This window comes from Heterodontus francisci, unplaced genomic scaffold (assembly GCF_036365525.1).
Source record: "Heterodontus francisci isolate sHetFra1 unplaced genomic scaffold, sHetFra1.hap1 HAP1_SCAFFOLD_261, whole genome shotgun sequence".
In the NCBI taxonomy this organism is placed as follows: domain Eukaryota; kingdom Metazoa; phylum Chordata; class Chondrichthyes; order Heterodontiformes; family Heterodontidae; genus Heterodontus; species Heterodontus francisci.
The window spans coordinates 798,018-815,398 of NW_027141501.1; the positions used below are offsets into that span (position 1 = coordinate 798,018).

Genomic DNA, 17,381 nt, shown 5'->3' on the forward strand with positions numbered 1-17,381 from the left:
GAGGGGGCCGACTTACTCTGGGCGGTAGAGGAGCCTGAGGGGGCAGACTCACTCAGGGCGGTAGAGGTGCCGGAGGGTGCCGACTCACTCTGGGCCGTAGGGCCGGAGGGGGCCGACTCACTCTGGGCGGTAGAGGAGCCGGAGCGGGCCGACACACTCTGGGCGGTAGAGCCGGAGTGGGCCGACTCACTCTGGACGCTAGAGGAGCCAGAGGGGGCCGACTCACTCTGGGCGGTAGAGCCGGTGGGGGCCGACTCACTGTGGGCGGTAGAGGAGCCAGAGGGGGCCGACTCACTCTGGGCGGTTGAGACAGACTGGGCCATCTCACTCTGGGCGGCAGAGTCGGAGGGGGCCATCTCACTCATGGGCGGTAGAGGAGCCGGATTATGCCGACTCACTCGGGGCGTTAGAGCCGGAGGGGGCCATCGCACTCTGGGCGGTAGAGGAGCCGGAGGGGGCCGACTCACTCCGGGCAGTTGAGCCAGACTGGGCCATCTCACTCAGGGCAGTAGAGGAGCCGGAGGGGGCCAACTCACTCAGGGCGGTAGAGCCAGAGATGGCCGACTCACTCTGGGCGGTAGAGGAGCCGGAGGGTGCCGACTCACTCTGTGCGGTATAGGAGCCGGAGGGGTCTGACTCACTCTGTGCGGTACAGCCGGAGGGGGCCGACTCGCTCTGGGCGGGAGAGCCGGAGGGGGCCGACTCACTCTGGGTGGTAGAGGAGCCAGAGGGGGCCGACTCACTCTTGGTGGTGGAGCCGGAAGGGGCCGACTCAGTCTGGGCGTTAGAGGAGCCGGAGGGGGCCGACTCACTCTAGGCTGTAGGGCGGGAGGGGGCCGACTCACTTTGGGCGGCAGAGCCGGAGGGGGCCGACTCACTCTGGGCGGTAGAGGTTCCGGAGGGTGCCGTCTCACTCAGGGCTGTAGAGCCAGGGGGGCCGACTCATTCTGGGCGGTAGAGCCGGAGGGGGCCGACTTACTCTGGGCGGTAGAGGAGCCGGAGGGGGCCGACTCACTCTGGGCGGTAGAGGTGCCGGAGGGTGCCGACTCACTCTGGGCGGCAGGGCCGGAGGGGGCCGACTCACTCTGGGCGGTAGAGGAGCCGGAGCGGGCCGACACACTCTGGGCGGTAGAGCCGGAGTGGGCCGACTCACTCTGGACGGTAGAGGAGCCAGAGGGGGCCGACTCACTCTGGGCGGTACAGCCGGAGGGGGCCGACTCACTGTGGGCGGTAGAGGAGCCGGAGGGGGCCGACTCACTCTGGGCGGTTGAGACAGACTGGGCCATCTCACTCTGGGCGGTAGAGGAGCCGGTGGGGCCAACTCACTCAGGGCGGTAGAGCCAGAGATGGCCGACTCACTCTGGGCGGTAGAGGAGCCGGAGGGTGCCGACTCACTCTGCGCGGTATAGGAGCCGGAGTGGTCCGACTCACTCTGTGCGGTACAGCCGGATGGGGCCGACTCACTCAGGACGGTAGTGGAGCCGGAGGGGTCCGACTCACCCTGGGCGGTAGAGGAGCCGAAGGGGGACGACTCACGGTGGGCGGTAGAGCCGGAGGTGGCCGACTCACTCTGGGCGGTAGAGCCGGAGGGGTCCGACTCACTCTGGGTGGTAGAGGAACCGGAGGGGGCCGAATCACTCGGGGGTGTAGAGCCGGAGGGGGCCGACTCTCTCTGGGCGGTAGAGGAGCCGGAGGGCGTCGACTGACTGTGGGCGGTAGAGGTGCCGGAGGGGGCCGACTCAATCTGGGCGGTTCACTCGGTGCGGTAGAGCCGGAGGGGGCCGACTGACTGTGGGCGGTAGAGGAGCCGGAGGGGGCCGACTCACTCTGGGCGGTAGAGCCGGAGGGGGCCGACTCACTCTGGGCGGTAGAGGAGCCGGAGGGGGCCGACTCACTCTTGGTGGTTGAGCCGGAAGGGGCCGACTCAGTCTGGGCGTTAGAGGAGCCGGAGGGGGCCATCGCACTCTGGGCGGTAGAGGAGTCGGAGGGGGTCGACTCACACTGGGCGGTTGAGCCAGACTCGGTCATCTCACTCTGGGCGGTAGAGGAGCCGGAGGGGGCCAACTCACTCAGGGCGGTCAAGCCAGAGATGGCCGACTCACTCTGGGCGGTAGAGGAGCCGGAGGGTGCCGACTCACTCTGGGCGGTATAGGAGCCGGAAGGGTCCGACTCACTCTGCGCTGTACAGCCAGATGGGGACGACTCACTCTGGGCGGTAGAGGAGCCGAACGGGGCCGAATCACGCTGGGCGGTAGAGCCGGAGGTGGCCGACTCACTCTGGGCGGTAGAGCCGGAGGGGGCCGACTCACTCTGGGCGGTAGAGGAACCGGAGGGGGCCGAATCACTCTGGGGGGTAGAGCCAAGGGGGCCGACTCTCTCTGGGCGGTAGAGGAGCCGGAGGGGGCCGACTAACTCTGGGCGGTAGAGCCGGAGGGCGCCGACACATTCTGGGCGGCAGAGGTGCCGGAGGGGGCCGACTCACTCTGGCCGGTTCACTCGGTGCGGTAGAGCTGGAGGGGGCCGATTCACTGTGGGCGGTAGAGGAGCCGGAGCGGGCCGACTCACTCTGTGCGGTAGAGCCGGAGGGTGCCGACTCACTGTCGGCGGCAGAGGAGCCGGAGGGGGCCAACTCACTCTGGGCAGTAGAGCCGGAGGGGGCCGACTCACTCTGGGTGGTAGAGGAGCTGGAGGGGGCCAACTCACTCTGGGTGGTAGAGGCGGATGTCTCCGACTCAGTCTGGGCGGTAGAGGAGCCGGAGGGGGCCGACTCACTCTGGGCGGTAGAGCCAGAGGGGGCGACTCAGTCTCGGTGGTAGAGGAGCCGGAGGGTGCAGACTCACTCTGGGCGGTAGAGCAGGAGGGGGCCGACTCACTCTGGGCGGTAGACGAGACTGAGTGGGCTGACTCACTCTGGGTAGTATAGCCGGAGGGCGCCGACTCACTCTGGGCGGTAGAGGTGCCGGAGGTGGCCGACTCACTCTGGGCGGTTCACTCGGTGCGGTAGAGCCGGAGGGGGCCGACTCACTGAGGGCGGTAGAGGAGCAGGAGGGGGCCGACTCAGTCTGTGCTGTAGAGCCGGAGGGGGCCGACACACTGTGGGCGGTAGAGGAGCCGGAGGGGGCCGACTCACTCTGGGCGGTAGAGACGGAGGGGGCCGACTCACTGTGTGCGGTAGAGCTGGAGGGAGCCGACTCACTCTTGGCGGTAGAGGAGCCAAAGTGGGCTGACTCACTCTGGGCGGTTGAGCCGGAGGGGGCCGTCTCACTCTGGGCGGTAGAGGTGCCGCAGGGGGCCGACTCACTCTGGGCGGTGGAACCGGAAGGGGCCGACACACCCTGGGCGGCAGAGGAGCCGGAGGGGGCCGACTCACTCTGGGCGGCAGAGCCGGAGGTGGCCGGTTCACTCTGAGCGGTAGAGCCGGAGGGGGCCGACAAACTCTGTGAGGAAGAGGATCCGGAGGGGGGCGATCACTCTGGGCGGTAGAGGAGCCGGAGGGGGCCAACTCACTCTGGGAGGTAGAGGAGCCGGAGGGGGCTGAATCACTCTGGGCGGTAGATCCGGAGGGGGCCGACTCACTCTGGACGGTAGAGGAGCCAGAGGGGGCCGACTCACTCTGGGCAAGAGAAGGAGGGGGCCGACTCACTCTGGGCGGCAGAGGAGCCGGAGTGGGCCGACTCACTCTGGGCGGTAGAGCCGGAGGGGGCCGACTCACTCTGGGCGGTAGAGGTGCCGGAGGGGGACGACTCACTCTGGGCGGAAGAGCCGGAGGGGGCCGTCTCACTCATGGGTGGTAGAGGAGCCGGAATATGCCGACTCACTCTGCGCGTTAGAGCCGGAGGGGGCCATCGCACTCTGGGCGGTAGAGGAGTCGGAGGGGGCCGACTCACTCTGGGCGGTTGAGCCAGACTCGGTCATCTCACTCTGGGCGGTAGAGGAGCCGGAGGGGGCCAACTCACTCAGGGCGGTCGAGCCAGAGATGGCCGACTCACTCTGGGCGGTAGAGGAGCCGGAGGGTGCCGACTCACTCTGGGCGGTATAGGAGCCGGAGGGGTCCGACTCACTCTGTGCTGTACAGCCAGATGGGGCCGACTCACTCTGGGCGCTAGAGGAGCCGAACGGGGCCGACTCACGCTGGGCGGTAGAGCCGGAGGTGGCCGACTCACTCTGGGCGGTAGAGCCGGAGGGGGCCGACTCACTCTGGGCGGTAGAGGAACCGGAGGGGGCCGAATCACTCTGGGGTTAGAGCCGGAGGGTGCCGACTCACTCTGGGCGGTATAGGAGCCGGAGGGGTCCGACTCACTCTATGCTGTACAGCCAGATGGGGCCGACTCACTCTGGGCGGTAGAGGAGCCGAACGGGGCCGAATCACGCTGGGCGGTAGAGGAGCCGGAGGGGGCCGACTAACTCTGGGCGGTAGAGCCGGAGGGCGCCGACACACTCTGGGCGGCAGAGGTGCCGGAGGGGGCCGACTCACTCTGGCCGGTTCACTCGGTGCGGTAGAGCTGGAGGGGGCCGACTCACTGTGGGCGGTAGAGGAGCCGGAGCGGGCCGACTGACTCTGTGCGGTAGAGCCGGAGGGTGCCGACTCACTGTCGGCGGTAGAGGAGCCGGAGGGGGCCGACTCACTCTGGGTGGTAGAGGAGCTGGAGGGGGCCGACTCACTCTGGGTGGTAGAGGCAGATGTCTCCGACTCAGTCTGGGCGGTAGAGGAGCCGGAGGGGCCGACTCACTCTGGGCGGTAGAGCCGGAGGGGGCCGACTCAGTCTCGGCGGTAGAGGAGCCAGAGGGTGCAGACTCACTCTGGGCGGTAGAGGAGACTGAGTGGGCCGACTCACTCTGGATAGTAGAGCCGGAGGGCGCCGACTCACTCTGGGCGGTAGAGGTGCCGGAGGTGGCCGACTCACTCTGGGCGGTTCACTCGGTGCGGTAGAGCCGGAGGGGGCTGACTCACTGTGGGCGGTAGTGGAGCCGGAGGGGGCCGACTCAGTCTGCGCTGTAGAGCCGGAGGGGGCCGACACACTGTGGGCGGTAGAGGAGCCGAAGGGGGCCGACTCACTCTGGGCGGTAAAGCCGGAGGGGGCCGACTCACTGTGTGCGGTAGAGCTGGAGGGAGCAGACTCACTCTTGGCGGTAGAGGAGCCAGAGGGGGCCGACTCACTCTGGGCGGTTGAGCCGAAGGGGGCCGACTCACTCTGGGCGGTAGAGGTGCCGCAGGGGGCCGACTCACTCTGGGCGGTGGAACCGGAAGGGGCCGACACACCCTGGGCGGCAGAGGAGCCGGAGGGGGCCGGCTCACTCTGGGCGGTAGAGCCGGAGGGGGCCGACTCTCACTGGGCGGTCGAGCCGGAGGTGGCCGGTTCACTCTGGGCGGTAGAGCCGGAGGGGGCCGACAAACTCTGTGAGGAAGAGGATCCGGAGGGGGGCGATCACTCTGGGCGGTAGAGGAGCCGGAGGGGGCCGACTCACTCTGGGCGGCAGAGGTGCCGGTGGGGGCTGACTCACTCTGGGCCGCAGAGGACCCGGAGTGGGTCGACTCACTCTGGGCGGTAGAGCCGGAGGGGGCCGACTCACTCTGGGCGGTAGAGGTGCCGGAGGGTGCCGTCTCACTCTGGGCATTAGAGCCGTAGAGGGCCGACTCACTCTGGGCGGTAGAGCTGGAGGGGGCCGACTGACTCTTGGCGGTAGAGGTGGCGGAGGGGGCCGAATCACTCTGGGCGGTAGACGAGCCGGAGGGGGCCGACTCCCTCTGGGTGTTAGAGCCGGATGTGGCCGACTCAGTGTGGGCGGTAGAGGAGCCGGAGGGGGCTGACTCACTCTGGGCGGTAGAGCCGGAGGGGGCCGACTTAGTCTCGGCGGTAGAGGAGCCGGAGGGTGCAGACTCACTCTGGGCGGTAGAGCCGGAAGGGGCCGACTCACTCTGGGCGGTCGAGGAGACTGAGCGGGCCGACTCACTCTGGGTGGTAGAGCTGGAGGGCGCCGACTCACTCTGGGCGGTAGAGGTGCCGGAGGGGGCCGACTCACTGTGGGAGGTTCACTCGGTGCGGTAGAGCCGGAGGGGGCCGACTGACTGTGGGCGGTAGAGGAGCCGGAGGGGGCCGAGTCACTCAGGGCGGTAGAGCCGGAGGGGGACGACTCACTCTGGGCGGTAGAGGAGCCGGAGGGGGCCGACTCACTCAGTGCGGTAGAGCCGGAGGGTGCCGACTCACTGTGGGCGGTAGAGGAGCCGGAGGGGGCCGACTCACTCTGGGCAGTAGAGCCGGCGGGGGCCGACTCACTCTGGGTGGTAGAGGAGCTGGAGGGGGCCGACTCACTCTGTGTGGTAGAGGCGGATGTCTCCGACTCAGTCTGGGCGGCAGAGGAGCCGGAGGGGGCCGACTCACTCTGGGCGGTAGAGCCGGAGGGGGCCGACTCAGTCTCGGCGGTAGAGGAGCCGGAGGGTGCAGACTCACTCTGGGCGGTAGAGCAGGAGGGGGCCGACTCACTCTGGGCAGTAGAGGAGACTGAGTGGGCCGACTCACTCTGGGTAGTAGAGCCGGAGGGGGCCGACTCACTCTGGGCGGTAGAGCCGGAGGGGGCCGACTCACTGTGGGCGGTAGAGCTGGATGGAGCCGACTCACTCTTGGCGGTAGAGGAGCCAGAGGGGGCCGAATCACTCTGGGTGGTTGAGCTGGAGGGGGCCGACTCACTCTGGGCGGTATAACAGGAAGGGGCCGACACACCCTGGGCGGCAGAGGAGCCGGAGGGGGCCGACTCACTCTGGGCGGTAGAGCCTGATGGGGCCGACTCACTCTGGGCGGCGGAGCCGGAGGTGGCCGGTTCACTCTGGGCAGTAGATCCGGAGGGGGCGGTAGAGGAGCCGGATTATGCCGACTCACTCTGGGCGTTAGAGCCGGAGGGGGCCGTCGCACTCTGGGCGGTAGAGGAGTCGGAGGGGGCCGACTCACTCAGGGCGGTCGAGCCAGAGATGGCAGACTCACTCTGGGCGGCAGAGGAGCCGGAGGGTGCCGACTCACTCTGGGCGGTATAGGAGCCGGAGGGGGCCGACTCACTCTGGCCGGTTCACTCGGTGCGGTAGAGCCGGAGGGTGCCGACTCACTGTGGGCGGTAAAGGAGCTGGAGGGGGTCGACTCACTCTGGGCAGTAGAGCCGGAGGGGGCCGACTCACTCACTCTGGGTGGTAGAGGAGCTGGAGGGGGCCGACTCACTCTGGGTGGTAGAGGCGGATGTCTCCGACTCAGTCTGGGCGGCAGAGGAGCCGGAGGGGGCCGAGTCACTCTGAGCGGTAGAGCAGGAGGGGGCCGACTCACTCTGGGCGGTAGAGGAGACTGAGTGGGCTGACTCACTCTGGGTAGTAGAGCCGGAGGGCGCCGACTCACTCTGGGCGGTAGAGGAGCCGGAGGGGGCCGACTCAGTCTGTGCAGTAGAGCCGGAGGGGGCCGACTCACTGTGGGCGGTAGAAGAGCCGGAGGGGGCCGAATCACTCTGGGCGGTAGAGCCGGAGGGGGCCGACTCACTGTGGGCGGTAGAGCTGGATGGAGCCGACTCACTCTTGGCGGTAGAGGAGCCAGAGTGGGCCGACTCACTCTGGGCGGTTGAGCCGGAGGGGGCCGACTCACTCTGGGCGGTAGAGGTGCCGCAGGGGCCCGACGCACTCTGGGCGGTAGAACAGGAAGGGGCCGACACACCCTGGGCGGCAGAGGAGCCGGAGGGGGCCTACTCACTCTGGGCGGTAGAGCTGGAGGGGGCCGACTCACTCTGAGCAGCAGAGGTGCCAGAGCGGGCCGACTCACTCTGGGCGGTAGAGCCGGAGGGGGCCGACTCACTGTGGGCGGTAGAGCCGGAGGGAGCCGACTCACTCTTGGTGGTAGAGGAGCCAGAGGGGGCTGACTCACTCTGGGCGGTTGTGCCGGAGGGGGCCGACTCACTCTGGACGCTAGAGGAGCCAGAGGGGGCCGACTCACTCTGGGCGGTAGAGCCGGTGGGGGCCGACTCACTGTGGGCGGTAGAGGAGCCAGAGGGGGCCGACTCACTCTGGGCGGTTGAGACAGACTGGGCCATCTCACTCTGGGCGGCAGAGTCGGAGGGGGCCATCTCACTCATGGGCGGTAGAGGAGCCGGATTATGCCGACTCACTCGGGGCGTTAGAGCCGGAGGGGGCCATCGCACTCTGGGCGGTAGAGGAGCCGGAGGGGGCCGACTCACTCCGGGCAGTTGAGCCAGACTGGGCCATCTCACTCAGGGCAGTAGAGGAGCCGGAGGGGGCCAACTCACTCAGGGCGGTAGAGCCAGAGATGGCCGACTCACTCTGGGCGGTAGAGGAGCCGGAGGGTGCCGACTCACTCTGTGCGGTATAGGAGCCGGAGGGGTCTGACTCACTCTGTGCGGTACAGCCGGAGGGGGCCGACTCGCTCTGGGCGGGAGAGCCGGAGGGGGCCGACTCACTCTGGGTGGTAGAGGAGCCAGAGGGGGCCGACTCACTCTTGGTGGTGGAGCCGGAAGGGGCCGACTCAGTCTGGGCGTTAGAGGAGCCGGAGGGGGCCGACTCACTCTAGGCTGTAGGGCGGGAGGGGGCCGACTCACTTTGGGCGGCAGAGCCGGAGGGGGCCGACTCACTCTGGGCGGTAGAGGTTCCGGAGGGTGCCGTCTCACTCAGGGCTGTAGAGCCAGGGGGGCCGACTCATTCTGGGCGGTAGAGCCGGAGGGGGCCGACTTACTCTGGGCGGTAGAGGAGCCGGAGGGGGCCGACTCACTCTGGGCGGTAGAGGTGCCGGAGGGTGCCGACTCACTCTGGGCGGCAGGGCCGGAGGGGGCCGACTCACTCTGGGCGGTAGAGGAGCCGGAGCGGGCCGACACACTCTGGGCGGTAGAGCCGGAGTGGGCCGACTCACTCTGGACGGTAGAGGAGCCAGAGGGGGCCGACTCACTCTGGGCGGTACAGCCGGAGGGGGCCGACTCACTGTGGGCGGTAGAGGAGCCGGAGGGGGCCGACTCACTCTGGGCAGTTGAGACAGACTGGGCCATCTCACTCTGGGCGGTAGAGGAGCCGGTGGGGCCAACTCACTCAGGGCGGTAGAGCCAGAGATGGCCGACTCACTCTGGGCGGTAGAGGAGCCGGAGGGTGCCGACTCACTCTGCGCGGTATAGGAGCCGGAGTGGTCCGACTCACTCTGTGCGGTACAGCCGGATGGGGCCGACTCACTCAGGACGGTAGTGGAGCCGGAGGGGTCCGACTCACCCTGGGCGGTAGAGGAGCCGAAGGGGGACGACTCACGGTGGGCGGTAGAGCCGGAGGTGGCCGACTCACTCTGGGCGGTAGAGCCGGAGGGGTCCGACTCACTCTGGGTGGTAGAGGAACCGGAGGGGGCCGAATCACTCGGGGGTGTAGAGCCGGAGGGGGCCGACTCTCTCTGGGCGGTAGAGGAGCCGGAGGGCGTCGACTGACTGTGGGCGGTAGAGGTGCCGGAGGGGGCCGACTCAATCTGGGCGGTTCACTCGGTGCGGTAGAGCCGGAGGGGGCCGACTGACTGTGGGCGGTAGAGGAGCCGGAGGGGGCCGACTCACTCTGGGCGGTAGAGCCGGAGGGGGCCGACTCACTCTGGGCGGTAGAGGAGCCGGAGGGGGCCGACTCACTCTTGGTGGTTGAGCCGGAAGGGGCCGACTCAGTCTGGGCGTTAGAGGAGCCGGAGGGGGCCATCGCACTCTGGGCGGTAGAGGAGTCGGAGGGGGTCGACTCACACTGGGCGGTTGAGCCAGACTCGGTCATCTCACTCTGGGCGGTAGAGGAGCCGGAGGGGGCCAACTCACTCAGGGCGGTCAAGCCAGAGATGGCCGACTCACTCTGGGCGGTAGAGGAGCCGGAGGGTGCCGACTCACTCTGGGCGGTATAGGAGCCGGAAGGGTCCGACTCACTCTGCGCTGTACAGCCAGATGGGGACGACTCACTCTGGGCGGTAGAGGAGCCGAACGGGGCCGAATCACGCTGGGCGGTAGAGCCGGAGGTGGCCGACTCACTCTGGGCGGTAGAGCCGGAGGGGGCCGACTCACTCTGGGCGGTAGAGGAACCGGAGGGGGCCGAATCACTCTGGGGGGTAGAGCCAAGGGGGCCGACTCTCTCTGGGCGGTAGAGGAGCCGGAGGGGGCCGACTAACTCTGGGCGGTAGAGCCGGAGGGCGCCGACACATTCTGGGCGGCAGAGGTGCCGGAGGGGGCCGACTCACTCTGGCCGGTTCACTCGGTGCGGTAGAGCTGGAGGGGGCCGATTCACTGTGGGCGGTAGAGGAGCCGGAGCGGGCCGACTCACTCTGTGCGGTAGAGCCGGAGGGTGCCGACTCACTGTCGGCGGCAGAGGAGCCGGAGGGGGCCAACTCACTCTGGGCAGTAGAGCCGGAGGGGGCCGACTCACTCTGGGTGGTAGAGGAGCTGGAGGGGGCCAACTCACTCTGGGTGGTAGAGGCGGATGTCTCCGACTCAGTCTGGGCGGTAGAGGAGCCGGAGGGGGCCGACTCACTCTGGGCGGTAGAGCCAGAGGGGGCGACTCAGTCTCGGTGGTAGAGGAGCCGGAGGGTGCAGACTCACTCTGGGCGGTAGAGCAGGAGGGGGCCGACTCACTCTGGGCGGTAGACGAGACTGAGTGGGCTGACTCACTCTGGGTAGTATAGCCGGAGGGCGCCGACTCACTCTGGGCGGTAGAGGTGCCGGAGGTGGCCGACTCACTCTGGGCGGTTCACTCGGTGCGGTAGAGCCGGAGGGGGCCGACTCACTGAGGGCGGTAGAGGAGCAGGAGGGGGCCGACTCAGTCTGTGCTGTAGAGCCGGAGGGGGCCGACACACTGTGGGCGGTAGAGGAGCCGGAGGGGGCCGACTCACTCTGGGCGGTAGAGACGGAGGGGGCCGACTCACTGTGTGCGGTAGAGCTGGAGGGAGCCGACTCACTCTTGGCGGTAGAGGAGCCAAAGTGGGCTGACTCACTCTGGGCGGTTGAGCCGGAGGGGGCCGTCTCACTCTGGGCGGTAGAGGTGCCGCAGGGGGCCGACTCACTCTGGGCGGTGGAACCGGAAGGGGCCGACACACCCTGGGCGGCAGAGGAGCCGGAGGGGGCCGACTCACTCTGGGCGGTAGAGCCGGAGGGCGCCGACTCACTCTGGGCGGCAGAGCCGGAGGTGGCCGGTTCACTCTGAGCGGTAGAGCCGGAGGGGGCCGACAAACTCTGTGAGGAAGAGGATCCGGATGGGGGCGATCACTCTGGGCGGTAGAGGAGCCGGAGGGGGCCAACTCACTCTGGGAGGTAGAGGAGCCGGAGGGGGCTGAATCACTCTGGGCGGTAGATCCGGAGGGGGCCGACTCACTCTGGACGGTAGAGGAGCCAGAGGGGGCCGACTCACTCTGGGCAAGAGAAGGAGGGGGCCGACTCACTCTGGGCGGCAGAGGAGCCGGAGTGGGCCGACTCACTCTGGGCGGTAGAGCCGGAGGGGGCCGACTCACTCTGGGCGGTAGAGGTGCCGGAGGGGGACGACTCACTCTGGGCGGAAGAGCCGGAGGGGGCCGTCTCACTCATGGGTGGTAGAGGAGCCGGAATATGCCGACTCACTCTGCGCGTTAGAGCCGGAGGGGGCCATCGCACTCTGGGCGGTAGAGGAGTCGGAGGGGGCCGACTCACTCTGGGCGGTTGAGCCAGACTCGGTCATCTCACTCTGGGCGGTAGAGGAGCCGGAGGGGGCCAACTCACTCAGGGCGGTCGAGCCAGAGATGGCCGACTCACTCTGGGCGGTAGAGGAGCCGGAGGGTGCCGACTCACTCTGGGCGGTATAGGAGCCGGAGGGGTCCGACTCACTCTGTGCTGTACAGCCAGATGGGGCCGACTCACTCTGGGCGCTAGAGGAGCCGAACGGGGCCGACTCACGCTGGGCGGTAGAGCCGGAGGTGGCCGACTCACTCTGGGCGGTAGAGCCGGAGGGGGCCGACTCACTCTGGGCGGTAGAGGAACCGGAGGGGGCCGAATCACTCTGGGGTTAGAGCCGGAGGGTGCCGACTCACTCTGGGCGGTATAGGAGCCGGAGGGGTCCGACTCACTCTATGCTGTACAGCCAGATGGGGCCGACTCACTCTGGGCGGTAGAGGAGCCGAACGGGGCCGAATCACGCTGGGCGGTAGAGGAGCCGGAGGGGGCCGACTAACTCTGGGCGGTAGAGCCGGAGGGCGCCGACACACTCTGGGCGGCAGAGGTGCCGGAGGGGGCCGACTCACTCTGGCCGGTTCACTCGGTGCGGTAGAGCTGGAGGGGGCCGACTCACTGTGGGCGGTAGAGGAGCCGGAGCGGGCCGACTGACTCTGTGCGGTAGAGCCGGAGGGTGCCGACTCACTGTCGGCGGTAGAGGAGCCGGAGGGGGCCGACTCACTCTGGGTGGTAGAGGAGCTGGAGGGGGCCGACTCACTCTGGGTGGTAGAGGCAGATGTCTCCGACTCAGTCTGGGCGGTAGAGGAGCCGGAGGGGCCGACTCACTCTGGGCGGTAGAGCCGGAGGGGGCCGACTCAGTCTCGGCGGTAGAGGAGCCAGAGGGTGCAGACTCACTCTGGGCGGTAGAGGAGACTGAGTGGGCCGACTCACTCTGGATAGTAGAGCCGGAGGGCGCCGACTCACTCTGGGCGGTAGAGGTGCCGGAGGTGGCCGACTCACTCTGGGCGGTTCACTCGGTGCGGTAGAGCCGGAGGGGGCTGACTCACTGTGGGCGGTAGTGGAGCCGGAGGGGGCCGACTCAGTCTGCGCTGTAGAGCCGGAGGGGGCCGACACACTGTGGGCGGTAGAGGAGCCGAAGGGGGCCGACTCACTCTGGGCGGTAAAGCCGGAGGGGGCCGACTCACTGTGTGCGGTAGAGCTGGAGGGAGCAGACTCACTCTTGGCGGTAGAGGAGCCAGAGGGGGCCGACTCACTCTGGGCGGTTGAGCCGAAGGGGGCCGACTCACTCTGGGCGGTAGAGGTGCCGCAGGGGGCCGACTCACTCTGGGCGGTGGAACCGGAAGGGGCCGACACACCCTGGGCGGCAGAGGAGCCGGAGGGGGCCGGCTCACTCTGGGCGGTAGAGCCGGAGGGGGCCGACTCTCACTGGGCGGTCGAGCCGGAGGTGGCCGGTTCACTCTGGGCGGTAGAGCCGGAGGGGGCCGACAAACTCTGTGAGGAAGAGGATCCGGAGGGGGGCGATCACTCTGGGCGGTAGAGGAGCCGGAGGGGGCCGACTCACTCTGGGCGGCAGAGGTGCCGGTGGGGGCTGACTCACTCTGGGCCGCAGAGGACCCGGAGTGGGTCGACTCACTCTGGGCGGTAGAGCCGGAGGGGGCCGACTCACTCTGGGCGGTAGAGGTGCCGGAGGGTGCCGTCTCACTCTGGGCATTAGAGCCGTAGAGGGCCGACTCACTCTGGGCGGTAGAGCTGGAGGGGGCCGACTGACTCTTGGCGGTAGAGGTGGCGGAGGGGGCCGAATCACTCTGGGCGGTAGACGAGCCGGAGGGGGCCGACTCCCTCTGGGTGTTAGAGCCGGATGTGGCCGACTCAGTGTGGGCGGTAGAGGAGCCGGAGGGGGCTGACTCACTCTGGGCGGTAGAGCCGGAGGGGGCCGACTTAGTCTCGGCGGTAGAGGAGCCGGAGGGTGCAGACTCACTCTGGGCGGTAGAGCCGGAAGGGGCCGACTCACTCTGGGCGGTCGAGGAGACTGAGCGGGCCGACTCACTCTGGGTGGTAGAGCTGGAGGGCGCCGACTCACTCTGGGCGGTAGAGGTGCCGGAGGGGGCCGACTCACTGTGGGAGGTTCACTCGGTGCGGTAGAGCCGGAGGGGGCCGACTGACTGTGGGCGGTAGAGGAGCCGGAGGGGGCCGAGTCACTCAGGGCGGTAGAGCCGGAGGGGGACGACTCACTCTGGGCGGTAGAGGAGCCGGAGGGGGCCGACTCACTCAGTGCGGTAGAGCCGGAGGGTGCCGACTCACTGTGGGCGGTAGAGGAGCCGGAGGGGGCCGACTCACTCTGGGCAGTAGAGCCGGCGGGGGCCGACTCACTCTGGGTGGTAGAGGAGCTGGAGGGGGCCGACTCACTCTGTGTGGTAGAGGCGGATGTCTCCGACTCAGTCTGGGCGGCAGAGGAGCCGGAGGGGGCCGACTCACTCTGGGCGGTAGAGCCGGAGGGGGCCGACTCAGTCTCGGCGGTAGAGGAGCCGGAGGGTGCAGACTCACTCTGGGCGGTAGAGCAGGAGGGGGCCGACTCACTCTGGGCAGTAGAGGAGACTGAGTGGGCCGACTCACTCTGGGTAGTAGAGCCGGAGGGGGCCGACTCACTCTGGGCGGTAGAGCCGGAGGGGGCCGACTCACTGTGGGCGGTAGAGCTGGATGGAGCCGACTCACTCTTGGCGGTAGAGGAGCCAGAGGGGGCCGAATCACTCTGGGTGGTTGAGCTGGAGGGGGCCGACTCACTCTGGGCGGTATAACAGGAAGGGGCCGACACACCCTGGGCGGCAGAGGAGCCGGAGGGGGCCGACTCACTCTGGGCGGTAGAGCCTGATGGGGCCGACTCACTCTGGGCGGCGGAGCCGGAGGTGGCCGGTTCACTCTGGGCAGTAGATCCGGAGGGGGCGGTAGAGGAGCCGGATTATGCCGACTCACTCTGGGCGTTAGAGCCGGAGGGGGCCGTCGCACTCTGGGCGGTAGAGGAGTCGGAGGGGGCCGACTCACTCAGGGCGGTCGAGCCAGAGATGGCAGACTCACTCTGGGTGGCAGAGGAGCCGGAGGGTGCCGACTCACTCTGGGCGGTATAGGAGCCGGAGGGGGCCGACTCACTCTGGCCGGTTCACTCGGTGCGGTAGAGCCGGAGGGTGCCGACTCACTGTGGGCGGTAAAGGAGCTGGAGGGGGTCGACTCACTCTGGGCAGTAGAGCCGGAGGGGGCCGACTCACTCACTCTGGGTGGTAGAGGAGCTGGAGGGGGCCGACTCACTCTGGGTGGTAGAGGCGGATGTCTCCGACTCAGTCTGGGCGGCAGAGGAGCCGGAGGGGGCCGAGTCACTCTGAGCGGTAGAGCAGGAGGGGGCCGACTCACTCTGGGCGGTAGAGGAGACTGAGTGGGCTGACTCACTCTGGGTAGTAGAGCCGGAGGGCGCCGACTCACTCTGGGCGGTAGAGGAGCCGGAGGGGGCCGACTCAGTCTGTGCAGTAGAGCCGGAGGGGGCCGACTCACTGTGGGCGGTAGAAGAGCCGGAGGGGGCCGAATCACTCTGGGCGGTAGAGCCGGAGGGGGCCGACTCACTGTGGGCGGTAGAGCTGGATGGAGCCGACTCACTCTTGGCGGTAGAGGAGCCAGAGTGGGCCGACTCACTCTGGGCGGTTGAGCCGGAGGGGGCCGACTCACTCTGGGCGGTAGAGGTTCCGCAGGGGCCCGACGCACTCTGGGCGGTAGAACAGGAAGGGGCCGACACACCCTGGGCGGCAGAGGAGCCGGAGGGGGCCTACTCACTCTGGGCGGTAGAGCTGGAGGGGGCCGACTCACTCTGAGCAGCAGAGGTGCCAGAGCGGGCCGACTCACTCTGGGCGGTAGAGCCGGAGGGGGCCGACTCACTGTGGGCGGTAGAGCCGGAGGGAGCCGACTCACTCTTGGTGGTAGAGGAGCCAGAGGGGGCTGACTCACTCTGGGCGGTTGTGCCGGAGGGGGCCGACTCACTCTGGGCGGTAGAGGTGCCGCAGGGGGCCGACTCACTCTGGGCGGTAGAGCCGGAAGAGGCCGACTCACTCTGGGCGGCAGAGGAGCTGGAGGGGGGCGACTCACTCTGGGCGGTAGAGCCGGAGGGGGCCGACTCACTCTGGGCGGTAGACGAGACCAAGTGGGCCGACTCACTCTAGGCGGTAGAGCCGGACGGTGCCGACTCACTCTGGGTGGGAGAGGAGCTGGAGGGGACCGACTCACCCTGGGCGGTAGAGGTGCCGGAGGGGGCCGACTCACTCTGGGCGATTGAGGTGCCGGAGGGTGCCGTCTCACTCTGGGCGTTAGAGCTGGAGGGGGCCGACTCACTCTTGGCGGTAGAGGTGCCGGAGGGGGCCGACTCACTCTGGGCAGTAGAGCCGGAGGGGGCCGACACACTCTGGGCGGTAGAGCAGCCGGAGAGGGCCGACTCACTCTGGGTGTTAGAGCCGGATGTGGCCGACTCAGCCTGGGCGGTAGAGGAGCCGGAGGGGGCCGACTCAGTCTGGGTGGTAGAGCCGGAGGGGGCCGACTTAGTCTCGGCGGTAGAGGAGCCGGAGGGTGCAGACTCACTCTGGGCGGTAGAGCCGGAGGGGGCTAACTCACTCTGGGCGGTAGAGGAGACTGAGCGGGCCGACTCACTCTGGGTGGTAGAACCGGAGGGCGCCGACTCACTCTGGGCGGTAGAGGTGCCGGAGGGGGCCAACTCACTCTGGGCGGTTCACTCGGTGCGGTAGAGCCGGAGGGGGCCGACTCACTGTGGGCGGTAGAGGAGCCGGAGGGGGCCGACTCACTCTGTGCAGTAGAGCCGGAGGGGGCCGACTCACTGTGGGCGGTAGAGGAGCCGGAGGGGGCCGACTCACTCTGGGCGGTGGAGCCGGAGGGGTCTGACTCACTCTGGGCGGCAGAGGAGCCGGAGGGGGCCGACTCACTCTTGGTGGTCGAGCCGGATGTGGCCAACTCAGTCTGGGCGGTAGAGGAGCCGGAGGGGGCCGACTCACTCTGGGCGGTAGAGCCGGAGGGGGCCGACTCAGTCTCGGTGGTAGAGGAGCCGGAGGGTGCAGACTCACTCTGGGCGGTAGAGCCGGAGGGGTCCGATTCACTCTAGGCGGTAGGGGAGACTGAGCGTGCAAACTCACTCTGGGTGGTAGAGCCGGAGGGCGCCGACTCACTCTGAGCGGTAGAGGTGCCAGAGGGGGCCGACTCTCTCTGGGCGGTAGAGCCGGAGGGGGCCGACTCACTGTGGACGGTAGAGCCGGAGGGAGCCGACTCACTCTTGGCGGTAGAGGAGTCAGAGGGGGCCGGCTCACTCTGGGCGGTAGAGCTGGAAGGGGCCGACTCACTCTGGGCGACAGAGGAGCCGGAGGGGGCCGACTCACTCTGGGCGGTAGAGCCGGAGGGGGCCGACTCACTCTGTGCGGTCGAGGATCCAGAGGGGCGCGATCACTCTGGGCGGTAGAGGAGCCGGAGGGGGCCGACTCACTCTGGGCGGTAGAGGAGCCGGAGAGGGCTGACTCACTCTGGGCGGTAGAGCCGGAGGGGCCCGACACACTCTGTGCAGCAGAGGATCCGGAGGGGGGCGATCACTCTGGGCGGTAGAGGAGCCGGAGGGGGCCGACTCACTCTGGGCGGTAGAGGAGCCGGAGGGGGTCGACTCACTCTGGGTGGTA

General features: G+C 68.4%; 1 pseudogene; it reads right to left on the bottom strand.

Annotated features, from left to right (window-relative positions):
• Positions 1–17,381, bottom strand: part of LOC137363894 (streptococcal hemagglutinin-like) — a 109,055-nt pseudogene that overhangs the window by 86,216 nt on the left and 5,458 nt on the right.